Source organism: Armigeres subalbatus, chromosome 1 (assembly GCF_024139115.2).
Source record: "Armigeres subalbatus isolate Guangzhou_Male chromosome 1, GZ_Asu_2, whole genome shotgun sequence".
Classification (NCBI taxonomy): domain Eukaryota; kingdom Metazoa; phylum Arthropoda; class Insecta; order Diptera; family Culicidae; genus Armigeres; species Armigeres subalbatus.
The window spans coordinates 265,123,388-265,139,508 of record NC_085139.1 but is presented as its reverse complement, the minus strand read 5'-3'; the positions used below and the strand labels follow the sequence as shown (position 1 = coordinate 265,139,508).

The following is a 16,121-nucleotide window of genomic DNA, read 5'->3' as shown; positions in this document are numbered from 1 at the left end:
GAGAAAATAACGCCAACGCGACAAGCGAAAACGTAAACAGCGAACGAACGAGAAAAAAACACTTCGAAAAAATGCGCGAGCAAAAAAACACGTCCGTACGTGCTGCTGTCTCGAACTGGAATGAATCAACAATTCAAGCGAATGTCATTGCTTTTATAGCTGAATGCTCAAGTCAGCCGACCAATCAGAAACAGCGAAGGGGAAAACATCGAGGAGAAACAGTTCCACATTTTTATCTTTTTTTTTCTTCTTCATTTTTTCAAAAGGCCTTTTTGCTTAATAGGGTAATAAGGTGCTTTTACGACTTCAAATACTAGGATTATAAAATGAATTATATCTTCCCATTTTGATTTTCAATAAAGATAACACATTAATAGCTTTTGTTGGGAATACATTTATTACGATCGCTCTTTAATACTACATATCCTACAAACTCATTTCCTTCCACTGAATCGTACGTTGCTTTGAAATCAATAAACAGATGATGTGTCAGCAAGTTGTACTCCCGTAATTTGTCACAGGGTATACATTTGATCCGTCGTTGATCGGCTCTCACGGAAACCTCCCTGCTATTCCCCGACGATTAAAGCGGACTCAATCTGTAAAACTTTTTTTTTTCAATCTTTATTAAAGTGTTTTTTTAATCTACATATTAAGTTCAACACCGAATCTGTTAAACAAAATAGGGACATAATTTTGTATGCCGAATGAGGGAGGTTATTCCTCGGTAATTGGCGTACTCCAGTCTGTGTCCTTTCTTAAAGAGAGGGCAAATGAGGCCGTCCAACCAGCTAGCAGGCATTTCCTCCTGGGCTACAAAATGGTGGGTGGGCATAAAGAAAAGAGCGTCCAATATAGCTCGGGTTCCCGCAAGTACCTATCTCACGCTTCCACGGGTCGACCAATGAAAAGACTGGCAGTTAATCTGTGTAAACCGTCAAAACTAAAGAAATATTTTATATGGGATATCAATATTTACACAAAAAGCTGCTGGATACACCGGTTTGTGACGAGATTACCTGGATGCAGATGACGCATCATTATTTTCTCCATACAAATCCCGCCCCCGATGGATGGATAGTTTAATTCAAGGACTATGTAAAAACTACACCACCGCAACTAAAGGAACACCCATATCTATCGGATCGTTCTTCGAATAGCGCTACGTGTTTTACATTTCACATGTTCTGACTTATTTATTGAATTTTGCATTTTGTTGTTCCACAGAAGGCCACTTGATTCTTTTGACAAGAATGCAAGAATGAACTTTCATAATAGCACATTTTGAACAAACTTGGGTAGACTTCATACATTTTTTGCATAGCAGGGGGAGTAGGCATCTAGGTATGACTCTCGACATTCAATGCTGAAGATTGATTCTTTTCGAATTTATCATTTTATCTAATCAGATGTCAATTAGCATACCTTCTGTACAACTTCGCATTCGTATTTCTTAGAATGAAATATCGACATTGAAATATGATCGCAATATTGCAACACAACAAAGTTATGCCCTCCCGTTCGCTCATCGCAAAGCAAGTGCAGCAATAATGGTAGCCATGGCATCATTAGCTTAAAATGACAGAAACCACGACTTTGGTGGAGCTCAAGCTGCTACGTTCAAGCATGTTGGCAGTGATGTCGCTATGTAGTGACGGGCTTTTCGTATGAGAGAGCACAAAGAAGTATGACGAACGAAAGTTTTTACCCAAGAGACGATTTCTTCAGTTCAGTGAGCTTTGTGCAAGAGTGTGTGCGATGTGCATGGGACGTCAAAGCAGCATATAGCATCAGTGCAGCTGGAAAAGTGTTCTTCGCGAAGAGAAATGATCCTCATGGGACATCTTCATAGAAGCTCATATTGCTCTGAAGACAGACTAAGTAAATTGCTTGTCTGTGTTGCATTGCTTAAAGTTGAACAACTTAATATTTTCACTGGATAGTTTGACTTTGGCACTGACTGTTTTGTGTTCATGTGGTCGGTACACGCAGATAGGGGCAACCAACCACAATCATATGAAGTTATTTAGAGTGGTTATTTATTATTACAATAATTCAACTCACAAAAATGTTTATCAAAACAATTGTAACCAAATCGACAGAGTCCCAATCGGACCATCAATTGAAGCCGATGTGCACATTCTTCTACCCATCAGCGCCTGGCACGTTGCCCTTGGTCTATGCAAATAACCAACTCCAACACATATGTATATGATGCTTCCATTGCGAAACAAGCCATTGCCACAATTTTCCATTTTCCCCGAAGTCCCATTTTGCTTCGCTTCCCTTATCTTACCGTTCTAATGTGTATAGCAATGAGGTTTCCGTGTAAACGCGATTGAGTGCTACAGAAGCGGGGCAATTCAAGAAAAGTGCAATACGATAGCTACCTGCTGATACTGCGGTTGAGGTTGAGGCATCCCCATTCGCGTTGTTTCAAGCAGTTTCTTTAGAATAATGTGCCGGAGGTTCTGGCTGTTTCGTTCGTTGTCTTTCTAACGAAGGTAATCAGATCGTTTCTCCCCTTTGTTCGCGTAGGAAGAACGAGCATCTTATTGTCTTCGAAGGGAGCAACAACTTGGATTGGTCCCGAGTAGAATAATATTTTCACAACTTATCATATCGATGAATAACGAACTTGCAAGCGACTTCTCCGAAGAAAGTTGGTGATGTGGTGGGTGAAGGTTCGTACTAAATTTTCCAGCTTATGTTTTTGCCAAGTTTTTACCCAAACCGTACAAAAAGTTGTACCATAGTACCCGGTTATTTAGTTTCACTCAACCAACTCATACGCACACCTAAGAATCTGTTGAGGGGTTTGAATTTAGAAATAAATCAAAATCTCACATTCATACATACTCTCGATAACATACTCTCGATAAATAGCGCATCATAAATTCATAAAAGGCATATGTTCGTTCACGAACTCGTTTCAGCAATGGCTCCATTAGGTTTCATCAGGTTCTTCATCGGTTTGGACAATGGCCGGATCCTCCTGCTCAAGGATCGCCGGGACACGAACGGTACCTCGAATTAAACGGGTGAAATTAACTCATTAGCCTTGAAAAGGCTGTTTGGCTTCGGTTGGTGGAGTGAAAGGAGTCGCTATTTAAAACTGATGTAGGGTATATGGCTCGGGGCCTTCCTTAGCAGTACGGTAAGATGCGTAGCTACGAAGCAAGACCATGTTAAGGTGACTGGGTTTAATTCCCGGTCCGGTCTAGGAAATTTTCGGGTTGGAAATATTGTCGACTTCTCTGGGCATAAAAGTATCATTGACTTTTAACTTTTTTTTTGCCTTTCTCGTACAACAAAGTTGTACCGAAAGGCTATCATTTCACTCCAAAATGGAACTTTTTATAGAAGTCTTTGAGACCCATGATGTTATGTACCAATCGACTCAGTTCGTCGAGCTGAACAAATGTATGTCTGTCCGTGTACTGTGTATGTGTGTGTGCACACGAAAACCGAAAAAATAGCCACTTTTTCATACAGTAATTCTTAACCGATTTTCTCACAACAAGTGGCATTCGACAGGGGACAAACGAGTTATTGTCGTGATGGCACTAATCCGAATCGCGCGATTCAAGTTGCGCAGCGACTCGCGTTCGCGAACTTAATGTCAAAATTAAAACACTCGTTTCTATCAGTGTATATTTATGTTGTTGTTATTTGTTTATGAACATGAGCATGATGACCGTGCATTTCGTAGTTGCTACTCCGTGATCGACCAGAACAATCGCAATTGCACAAGGAACCAATGGATCGAAGCATGGGATTTGCACTCCAACCTCAATGTGCACAGTCCGAGAGCTCTAGTATTTTGGAAGGTCGATAACGGCGCTGGCCACGTCCTCACGGTCATCGGGGATGGGAAGGAATTGATTATGCAGTCACTCGCCCACTGCAAGCCGAGAACACCTCTGCACTCGCCACGAGTTCCTGCGGAATTTTATTGGAATCTGAGGGTTATGTTTTATGGCAGAGGTTCGTCTTGGTTAACGGATTTGCCAATGTGATAGTAATGAAAGGGTGGTGTAGTATTCTAATTGGATGCCGAAACGAACTTTTTCGCTCATTTCGAATTCTAACGGTTACCTGCTAGAATTAATCTAGTTGTAGTTATAGGGATAGAAGATAGAAACGGTATGAAAGCCCATTTCCAGTTCTAGTGATTGCTAGAACATGAGAAATATATAAAAAAAAAGCAGGAGAATGGAACGGGCCTGGGATTGAACCCACGACCTCCTGCGTATGAGGCAGAAGCGGTAGCCATATGACCACCAAGCCCGTTTATGTTGTTGTTATTTGTTTATATTCACAAACAAATTTGCAAACGATAAAGGTGATTTGGTTCAAATTTGCTAATCTTTTATTTAAATGTAATTTAATTCAATTTTTCATTTAGAAATGGCAAGTATCATTATCCAAAACGTTCATCGACACCACGCAAGTGCTAATACGTCTACCATGCCTTGTATGGACACTTCTTTCTCGGAATCAGTAAGAAAAAGCTGGCTGAAATCTATGGCAAGGCTCCCTCGACGATATCTGAATAGTATTCCAAATTTCTTGAAGACGGGATGATCAGCCGGATGAAACGAGCCCAGTTATACAAGAAAAACGGAACCTGACTGGTTGAATTGTATTTACGACAACCAATACTCTTCTTGGATGAAGCGAAGCAACTGTTTCAACTGAAGTTCCAGATGTCAATTAGCATGTCCTCTGTATGCACAATTTTGCATGAGGCAGGAATGTCCTAGAAATATGTCGAGCGTGATGCTATTCAAATCCGAGAATCGTAAATCGTGCGTTACATGGCAGAGCTTCTATCGTTACCTTGAGATGTGTACAATCTTGTATTTTTAGATGAAGTGAGCTTCGACAACCGAGATATGCTAAGGCGAAAAGGATATGGTATTATTGGGAAAAAAAATCATAAGGGTTGTGTATAAGACACGACCGCCCGACGTAAACTACGTGAAACAGTTTGGTGAAATGAAGAATCTAGTGCCATTATCCATGAGTATTACAAAATTACTCTTTGGATTTCTTATAAAATTTACATTTTAAAAGGAACTAATATATTTATGTAATTAAAACAAATTTATTTAATTCTCGAGTTTTGTATAATATGAGTAGTTTAGTTTTGTTTGTTTAAATTCAATTTATTGTTCTTTTTCGAATTTTTCGAAAAATATTCTAAATGAGCTTAACTTAACTTGGGTATTTCTAAATTTCAATTTATCAGGTTTAATTGCACTTTGTACTGTATTTAACCATTAAAACTTTAGATATGAGGATAACTACCATCAAATCACTGAAGACGCACACATGTTTTTGCAAAGACCACGCGTCAAAGGGCACTCGTGATTTCGCTACTGACGGCATCATTTCGATTGAACTGTCTCCATCTCCATCTTTCGATTGATTGTTAATAATCCGCCTTCCCAATCACAAGCTGCAACAACTTAAAAAAGATCTTGAGAAAATTTTACCTGGCTGCCACTGATGCCATCCATACGAATTCATATTTGTAGCATCTGCTCCCGGGGCGCACTCGTGGTTCTGCTACGGACGGCAACATTATGGCATCGCCAAGTGGTAAATTTGCTCTTTGAACAATATTCGCCTCACCTCTTCCTTTGCATAGGATGGTGGCCCTGAGAAGAACCGATTGATTCGTTCAGCAACTCCGCCGATGCTGGGACCGCCGCCCGCGAAATTTCTAATGAAATGCCACGCGCGCGGGGGAGAGCAGTTTTCTTATCATCAATAAAGATGTCTCATTAGTCCCGCCGCTTTGTTGTCATCAAAACCATCAGCGGCGAGCCATTTCGTTCGAGATGTCGCGGAGAGCAGACCGTGGTACCAGCTTCGGCATCGGCGAAGCTCCTACCGGAAATTTTATTCCCGGCGATGGTGTGGGTCGCGCGGTCGTCGTCATTAACATTAGCAGCGCTCAGATTAAATTTTCTTGTATGAAGTAGGAGGAATGACGGCTTTGGCAGGTTTTGTTCTATTATCTATTATCTAGTCCGTGTTGGGGATTTATGAACGGAATTGAATTTTTCACCCGGTTTGAAAAGAAATAACATTTTAAATAGTTTAACGTTGATAATCAATAGTATCAATATAATTGGCAAATTGCTGGAGAGTTTCCGAATCTATTGATAAGCAAATCTCGAAAATCCATCAAAAGATAAAGACGCAATTAGCGTTTGAAATCTATCCTAATTTCGTGACGGTTTCGAATTTGGAAATTTCGGTTTTACACCCTGTATCTGAGTCTTCCCCTTAGACGTAGTTTACGTCAAAAATGCGCGAGCAAAAAACACGTCCGTACGTGCTGCTGTCTTGAACTGGAATGAGGCTGATTGCGCCACGCGCCCGGGGAGAGCAGTTTTCTTATAATCAATAAAGATGGCTCATCAGTCCCTCCTCTTTGTTGTCCGGTATGACTGCAAATATTATGTAACCGTCAAACACTCACCAAAGGGGCGTGGCTACAGATTCAACTTTATTGATTACAAGAAAGCAGCTCTTCCGCGCGCGCGAGCCATTTCGTTCGAGATGTCGCGGAGACCAGACCATGCTACCACCTTCGGCATCGGCGGAGCTCCTACCGGAAATTTTATTCCCGGCGATGGTGTGGGTCGCGCGGTCGTCGTCGTCAGCATCAACAGCACTCGGATGAAATTTTCTTGCGTGTCTCTACGATGGCGGATATGGTGGTGCTTATTTCTGCAACGGTTGCGTCTGAAGTGTCATCAGTGAAAGCAGCTCTTAAGCCATAATTTGAGGCGAGACGAATTTTGATCAAAGTTCATATTAATCGCTTGGTGATGGCTGACAGTTTCCGTCGATGGCGGAATCACGACCGTGCGTCAGGGACGCTACAAAAATTTATTCGCATGGATAGCATTAATACCAGTGAAATTTCCCCTCAAGATTATTATTTTAGTAGATAGACTGCTACTTGTTTCAGGTTTAATTTCCATCCATGCAAATACATTTTTGCAGCTTCCCCTTCTGACGCACGCTCTTCGTTCCCACCGATGGCGTAGGTAGCGCTCGTAACAGGATCGTTGCGACAGAGAATCCAACGATGGCAATTTGTTGCAGTGTAGCGATAGAACCATAGAGCCAGCATCTGCATTTGAGTGAAATACTCTTGTCATATTCTGACTATCGAATGATTGCTGTTGTGTTGATGATTAGAAATCCGCATGATCTGAAATCTGTCCTTTCTAGGGCATTAATTTTTCCATTGAAGGAACTTGGTTTGACTGAGAGTAAATTTATTAGATTGTTGCAATAAATCGGCAGCAGTAACGCAAAAATTCATAAGATTCAATCCATCATTCGACTTCTGCAGAGTAAGTGATTAAAAATCCATCGAAAGATAAAGACGCTATTAGTGTTTGAAATCTATCCTAATTTCGCGACGGTCTTGAATTTGGAAATTTCCGTTTTACACCCTGTATCTGAGTCTTCCCCTTAGACTTAACCTTCCTCCCAAACATAATGGTGGTCCTGAAAAGAACCGATTAATTTCCCACTTATGTGCCTCATCAACAGCACGACGTTGATTGCCAGATTTAACGATGCTGTTGGGAACACGGATGAAAAGATGTACTGGTGGAGCGATCTGTTGTCGCGTGAGTGAGTGAGAAATTCGAACCCTGCTCATAAATCTCAATCAACAAGCCCTCCCGTGCGAACGAAATCGTCCGTTCCCCGTGACATGCAGAATGAAAATGACGCGCGCACGCGAAACACGGGGCTTTTTATACACAGGGAAAACGAAGCAGTGGATCAAAAGGCCCGTACGTTACTGCAATCTGATGTCCGTGTTGGGGATTTATGAACGGGATTGAATTTTTCACCCGGTTTGGAAATAAATAACATTTTCAATAGTTTAACGTTGATAATCAATAGTATCAATAGAATTGGCAAATTGCTGGAGAGTTTCCGAATCGATTGATAAGCAAATGTCGAACATCCATCGAAAGATAAAGACGCTATTACCGTTTGAAATCTTACATGATTTCGTGACGGTCCCCAATTTGGAAATTTTCATTTTGCACCCTGTATCTGAGGCTTCCCCTTAGACGTAGTTTACATCAAAAGTTATTTATCGAGGAGAGTTTCGCCGGAAGCCTAGATCATCATTTTTGTGCTTTCTTGGCATGGGTGGAATTTTAGAAAGCTTTCATACTGAAGGCACATTCACCCGAACAAAATTTTTCCAATGCTGTCGAGATTTTGCTCTTCATAATTTCCAGGTTCAGGTCGAAAGTTATCCAGGATTCCATTCCGTATGGGTAATGGATGGCGCAAGACTACACTGCGACGCAAATATAATTAAATACCTTAGATCAATTGGCATTTTGCCAGTATTCCTACCAGCATACTGTCCCTTCTTCAATCCATTAGAAATTGTTTTTGGATTGTTAAAAAAATAGTCTTATACGAACCAATAGTCAAAATGCATCGAATTTAAATGAAATTTGTGACACGATAAATCAATTCAAAGTTTATCCTTGTTTGGAACTTTTTAAACATTGTGGTTACTATTCTGGTGGTAATTTTTTACCAGAGAAATGCTTACAACAAAATTCCAAAAGTATCAATTTTAATGTTGCCCCCGAGTAATGTGATTGTTGCAGTTCGTACTACTGCCTTTATTTGTTTTATAAAGAAATAAATGTTTCACAAAAACAACTTAGTGGTTTTATTAAGAAAATTATTTTGAGCTTTTTAGTGGAATGCAGGCTTGTAAAATGTCATCTGCATGTCATAACTTTCTTTAGAAGCAAAATTTCTTCCATAATTTTGAATGTACTCATAACACTTGAGTAGGGTTATATTTCTGTCCAAGGGTATATTGCTCTAAGTAAAACATCAAAGGCTGGAGAGTGAAAACTCTCCAAAATGTCACGTGTCATTTGACATAATGTCATTTGAATGACATTTTGCCTCCCACGCCCCAGATTACATATTTACAGCAAAGTCTCGTTAGACAAAGTTGTAGGCCCATTTAACCGCTATAAGTTCGTCATACAACATGAATTGATAGCTACCTTCTGAAACAAGTTCTGGGAAAATTATACAAACGAATGCAAATGACATTTTACAACACTGGTGGAATGTCTTCACTTGTCATAAGACGAGTTTGTATAATCCCATTGAAATTCCACCACTTAATTGTATCTTGACAGATACGTATTTCGACCTCAACAGTAAGGCCGTCTTCAGTGTCTCGTACTCGTAAGTCGAGTCAAGTACGAGACACTGAAGACGGCCTTACTATTGAGGTCGAAATACGTATCTGACAAGATACAATTAAGTGGTGGATTTTCAATGGCATTGTACAAACTCGTCTTATGACAAGTGTTAGTGGTTTTATTAATACGAGATAAAAATGTTCAAATTTTTGGGTCAGAGGTGGTCAACGTCGACACAATCGGTCACTTGAGAAGCCAGGTTTCGGCTCAATTCAGCTTCTTCCGGTTGCACTGCTGATTGCATGGCGGTAATCAATTCGGAGCCTACCGCGGATCTTGTTTCCAACAACTTGATACTTTGCATAGCTCCTTGCAACAACGTAAGAGCCATAGATACATTATCCTTGATAGTTTTCATTTCCCGAGTCCAGTGATCGTTGACGGTTTGAGCAACTAGCATTCCCTTATGCACCTATTCCAAACGAGCTGCTTCTGAAACTGCCACCCAACGAAAATGTTTTGAGATGTCAACAGGAGGAACGCTGCAATTTTACATGGATTCTCGTTCGTGTGCTTCTGCGAAGTTGATATAGTTGGCCCATAGCATCCATGAACTGTGAAATCCTTCCAAATGTGGATGTTTCTCTATCAACTCATTTGCCAATGAAGAATTATCCTGCGTTGAATGGCTCCTGCTCTGTCAGGATTTTTTGGAGTGACCAATTCCTTCATAACTTGCTGATATTGTGCACTGGTTTCGATATTGACCGAGTAAGAGTATACGAAAACTTTTAATGTTTTGCCGCGCCATTTTTGCAAAAGTCCCGGTGTCAGGCCGGATATGCAATAGATTTTCCTCTTCTCTTGATCCTGGAGCTTTACGAAGGCCGATGCGTCCTCGAGTGAAGGTTTTTCCTTATCCGACCACTTGGGATTGGCGTCATCAAGAATAACCAGCCGCTTCGCCAAATCTTTTCCTGCCGTCCAAAGATTCTTCACTACTTCTTCCACTTCTTCCAGTTTTCTTTAGACCGAAGTTGATTGCGGGAATGACGTTGACAAAAAACACCTTTAAACGAAAAAATCCCTGGCTTTTTCCCAGTGGCGCGCTATTTCGATAAACGATAAGTCAACCGCATTTTCCTCGTCTTCCAGGAGCGGATCATAATCCATTGGATCGAGAAAACTTTCCTCTTTTTCCGGATCGGATAAAAATTCTACTTCTTCGTAATCCGGATTTATGTCACTATATATAAAATGTACCATCCAGATAGTTAAAAAAATGGAAAATAATGTTCGGTTCACTTGCCTCTTTTAGTGGGAACACATTTTTAATAAAATCAAACGTTATTAAACAATTATTAATAAAAAACGTAATTTAGATTTTAATTTCTTTCCTGCTGTTTACACGACGACATGTGTGACAGTTTCTCGAACACTGAATTGACACAAAAATTTGGAGTGATGTGTCACGAGATATAGCGTAACATGCCAATAATACCAAAAATTAAATGTAGTTTTCATACTTGGTTTTCTTATATATACAGAACTTAGCATCAATGATTAATCTGTGTTGAACTTAGTTAATAATTAAAAAAAACACACTAACAAAGAAAAAAATCAATAATTAACACTTTTCTACTGTTCTGTTATTGCCTATGTTTCAATTATATAGAAACATGTTTTTATTGCTATCATGAAGAGCAGAAGAATAAATTCATAAAAATTGTGGACTATTTCGTAATATTATGCGAGAAAGATAAATTTCGCGAATGAAAATGCAGTTGCACCAGTATTTAGATTTTTCTCCGCAAACACAATAATCACTTTTGAGTATAATCACAATCGGTTATTGCGATCAAAAGTTACACGATAACTTTCAGCTACTCAGTGACTGAGTAAAATTGTATTGCCCTATCTTTTCTTTCCACGAAAATTTTACTCAATTTCCGTCAAAAGCGGGACTACTCAAAACTATGAGTTGTCCTGCTTTTGACGGAAATTGAGGAAAATTTCCGTGAAAAGAAAAGAGACGGCAGTACAATTTTACTCAGTCACTGAGTAGATGAAAGTTAGAGTGTATGAAGAAAATGGTGTGTTGAACCATATACAGTTGGTTTGTTGTTTGCCTTACAGCGTTCGCAAGAGCCGTAATGTAGGCAACTATTTATGATGTGTATCTCACTAAGGCAAAATCAAGGGATTGAATCGAGAAAGGCATCGTCACCGCTAAGTGGATGAATTTGAGTTTTTACTTTAATTTCGTATTTTTTTTTATTTTTGCTTGATACATCATGTTTAACATTTCAAGTGGGTTGCCACTTGGCCCTTCTTTAATTTTGTTTCAATAGTAATGGTTGGAATTCAAATGTGATTTATAAAGTTCATCTAATGTGTCAGAATAGACTTAATGAGGCATTGATGAATTTAGAAAATTTGATAACCTAACTATTAGGGTTTCTTACCCCATTCCCGGCCTAACATGCGTACGACAGCATTATTTAATTGATATTTATGGCAGGAAGCAACTTTTCCTGAATTTTGTGGGCCGTGTAATACTGCAAAGGGGTTCACTTCTGCTTAAAAAATAGCTAATATTGCTAAGAATTGTTTGAAAAAGCTTTTATTTTATTTACACTAACCAGGTGTAGCATGTATTTCAGTCTCAGCGATTGCTTTTCCGACATATTTCAATTCAATTCCCAGCATAGGCGATTTTCAATCTCTCAAAATCTTACTTTCATCCTCTCTCGGGCGGTAGAAAATGCGCCGTAAACAAAAATATGCATTCTCGGGCCACCGAGATCACCTCCTCGATGGAACGCAGCTGCCGATCAATTGTCTTTGGAACCGGCACCAGACGACTCGATGATAGTTTCGCCGGGAAAGCTTGTAACGTGTGCATTTCACATGGCAACAAACCTCAATGCAAACACATCGTGAGAAAATATAATATTCCTAGGCCATCGAACTGCTTTTGCAACAAATGTAATGCGTGCACAAAGTAGTTCGATTACTTTCAATAGACATATTCCACATCGGCAATGGTTTACCCATTGCTGAGATAGCAAAGCAAAGGCCATTACTCGCCTTCTCCATTTGGCTACTCTCTTATCAACTTCGTACTCTCCCTAAATTTGCTCACGATATCAACCAGAGAATGACTCCAAGAACCTTCCGTAGGTAAACCTGTAACTCGATAATAAATGAATAAAGACAGTTCAATTTGAACATTCAACCAGCGCATTTCGATCGCCGAAGCAAGGGAATATCACCTCCGGAGTAAGAACATAACAAGCTGATGCCGATTAACCGAGGAGCCCACCTCCACCACCACCACCAGATAGTGATCCGAGCTGGGCTCCTGGTAGACGATCAGCTACAAGATGTGGTCGTGCATGTTGGTGATGTACAAGTCGATTGTCCAATGGACACCAGGCCGACTCAGCCGAGTGGGGGAATCCGGGCTCAGGATCTTGTAGTGGCCTCCCTCCATATCGTTGCTCCAGATGATGCCGTTTCGATTGCCGCGACTGTTGCACCATAAGCTTGATGTTTGGCATTCATGTGTCAATGACCTTGTCTTCGCGTTAGCTTGATGATGTCCCTCCGAAGGGCAGCTGATGAACCATCGCCGGACTTAGATTGAATTGGGCAGTACGCCACGATTGGCGTGATTGTGCCGACGAAAGTGGTCACTGCGACATCGATGGCCTCAATGATGCTCAGCTGGAAGCTTGGCAGCAGGCGAGAGTTGATGTTGTAGCGAAGAGCGATGGCCACATCACCTCCCCTGGTCAGCCGGTCGAGTCGCACGATACGAAAACCCGGGATGTGGACGCTTACTTCCTGTTTTAGGTGCGTTTCGGTGATGAACGCCACGTCGATTTCCTTCTCCTGGAGGAAATCAGACAGTTAGATGTTTTTGCTTTTGAGTGAGCAAGCGTTCCAGTTGGTCCACCCTAGCAGCCCTAACCTGTTCGGTGACTACCCAACCAGACGTAGCACGCGGTGAAATTCTCACAAAAAAAATAAAATATTTGACACTTAAATTCTTTTTTACTATCAGATGCAGAAAACAAAACCAGTGACAACCTTAGACAACCAGACACAGCATTTCATGAAAAAAATCACAGACTACAGACGTTGAAAATTTTGATTGAAAAAAAAAACACTTGCCACACGCGCTACTGCGTCCACAAATAAACTAGTTTTCAATATTAAGAATGCCAAGAGTGAAGATCTAGTGGAAACGCAGCAGAGTGCGTAAATATCAGTTGCTCCGGGTGTAGAGCGGAGTAGTTACTTCCGGTGGAAAGTTGTCGTTCTCCGGATGCCGACGGAATCCAGGAGGAGGGAGCGGAGGCCATTCGCTGGAGGATGGTGCCGATGGTGCTGAAGCTTGAACCAACGCAACTGCCGCTGCCAGTCGCTTGTACAATTGTAACGGTTAGAGGATTGGAATCGCGTGGCGTCTGCTTCGGCCACCAAGTCTCCCATGACGGGTCCGGGAGGAAACGGCTCAGGCAGCAATCCGGCGAAGGCGCTCAGAGCAAAGCCAAACGACGTGCGACCATGAAGGCAAAACGTCGTGTCGTCTGAACGGAGCAGATCGGGGTGCAGAGGAGCCCGAAGGGCGTCGACCCGTGACTTCTCGGCCCAACAAGGCGAAAGGCACCAATCGGGCGCAAGTTGCCAGGCCGCAAGAGGGTATCAGCCAGCCTGTGCCATCGGCACAAGGGACCGAAAATCCCTGGCAGCTGGTCAGTAAGGCAAAGCGGAAGTCGAACGCATCTCGACCCGCAAAGAAAGCTAAGGACAGAGACGAGGGCTTGTTGGTGAAAACTGATAAGGCAAAGTACGCTGAAATCCTTAAATCGATGCGGACGGCCGAAATGCTTTCGGCGCTGGGTCAGGACGTGCGAAGCGTCAGACGCACCAGGACCGGTGAAATTGTCGTGGTTCTGAAACGCGGAGTGCAGGCTAGTGGGACTGACTACAGGAAGCTGGCCCAAGAGGTCTTGGGTGACGACGCCGAGGTGAGGTCGTTGGGGGCCGAAGTGACCCTCCAGTGCAAGCCACTGGACGAGGTAACGAAGGCGAACGACGAACGCGGACGCCTAAGAGGCGGTCCCTTTGGCAGGTAGGTATCCTAACTTAGGTTAGCGGTTGCGGAAGCCAAAGAGATAATGGAGCGAGGGAAGTAGAAGATCGGCTGGTCAGTAAGCCCAGTGAGCAAACTCCAGCCGCCTTCAGTGGACAGGTGCTATCGGTGCTTAGAGCTGAGACACAAGTCCTACAACTGTAAGGGCCCAGACCGTAGCAATCTATGTTGTCGTTGTGGTGAGGAAGGGCACAAGGCGCATGAATGCGATAAGGCACCAAAGTACCTTATCTGCACCAGAAAAAAAAGCAAGCCTGTAACCACGTTATGGGTGGGTCTTCGTGTCCCATCGGAGAGAAAAATAAGAATAAGCCGTGCAAGAAACACAGCTGAATCTTAACCACTGTGTAACTGCCCAGCTTGGCGCAGTGCTAGTCAATGATGGTTCCGCTAGCACGTTCAGAAGGAACGGGGTCGAGTCATGGATTGACGTAGCGTTTGTCAGTCCTGGTCTGGCACCAGACTTTGACTGGAAGGTGGACGAGTGAGCATCCCGCAATTTGCTTTAAGATCAACTATGGCGTGCAACATCCGACGTACAGGGGTCCCTGTCAGGTCCGTTGGTGGAGAACCAATCCCTTCGACAGCGAAGTTTTCACCACGGCCCTGGGACTGGAAGCCAACACTGAAGGTCTAAGCGGGGATGCGCTGGCGAGGTATTCGATACTGTGCGTTAGTGACACTTGATGTGAAGAACGCATTCAACAGCGCAAGCTGGGATGCCATCGCGCTCTCGTTACACCGGCTAAACCTGCTGGTGGGCCTGTACCGCATTTTGGAAAGCTATTTCCAGAACCATGTACTATTATACGAGACCGATGCCGGTCAGAGAAGCGTACCTATCACCACAGGAGTTCCGCAAGGTTCAATACTGGGCCCGGTACGATGGAACCTTATGTATGACGGAGTTCTAAAGCTAAAGTTTCCTCCTGGTGTTAAGATCGTCGGCTTCGCAGATGACGTAACCTTGGAGGACGGAGGTGGTTATCGTCAAGAACCGCAAGTCGGTTCAACATGCAGTGATTCACGTGGGTGAAGTCGCGATCGCATCAAAACGGAGTTTGAAGCTCCTTTGGGTCGTAATAGACGACTTCGCCAGCCATGTCGACTATGCGTGCAAGAGGGCTTCGACTGCTGTTGCGGCATTATCGAGGATGATGTCCAACAGTTCCAAGGTGTGTGCCAGTAGACGTAGGCTACTGGCAGGCGTTGCCGTATCTATTCTTAGGTACGGCGGACCGTCCTGGGCGAGAGCTCTGGGGGTAACCAGTTACCTGCGGAAGCTGGAGAACACCTACCGCTTAATGTGTCTCAGAGTGATATCGGCCTACCGCACGATATCACACGATGCAGCCTGCGTGATTGCAAGCATGATGCTAGTCGGGCTGGTCATCCGGGAAGACGAGGGGTGTTTCGACCTACGTGGCACCAGAGGAACCCGCAAACGCTTCAGGGTGACTTCGGTTGCCAGATGGTAGCGCGAGTGGGATAGCTCATTTAAAGGTAGGTGGACGCACCGGCTGATACCTAACATATTGAGCTGGGTGGAGAGACCCCATGGGGAAGTTCACTTCCATCTGACACAATTCCTGTCAGGCCATGGCTGCTTCCGGAAGTCCCTCCACAGATTCGGGAACGAGGAGAACCCCGTCTGCCCTGACTGCCCAGGTGTTGATGAAACTGCAGAGCAGATACTGTTCGTATGTCCTCGTTTCCACATCGAA

General features: G+C 42.8%; 1 protein-coding gene and 1 pseudogene across 1 annotated transcript in view; both read left to right on the top strand.

Annotated features, from left to right (window-relative positions):
- Positions 1-16,121, top strand: part of LOC134207309 (mucin-2) — a 630,356-nt gene that overhangs the window by 482,668 nt on the left and 131,567 nt on the right. The window lies entirely within an intron of this gene.
- Positions 4,411-8,661, top strand: LOC134213580 (uncharacterized; annotated as a pseudogene).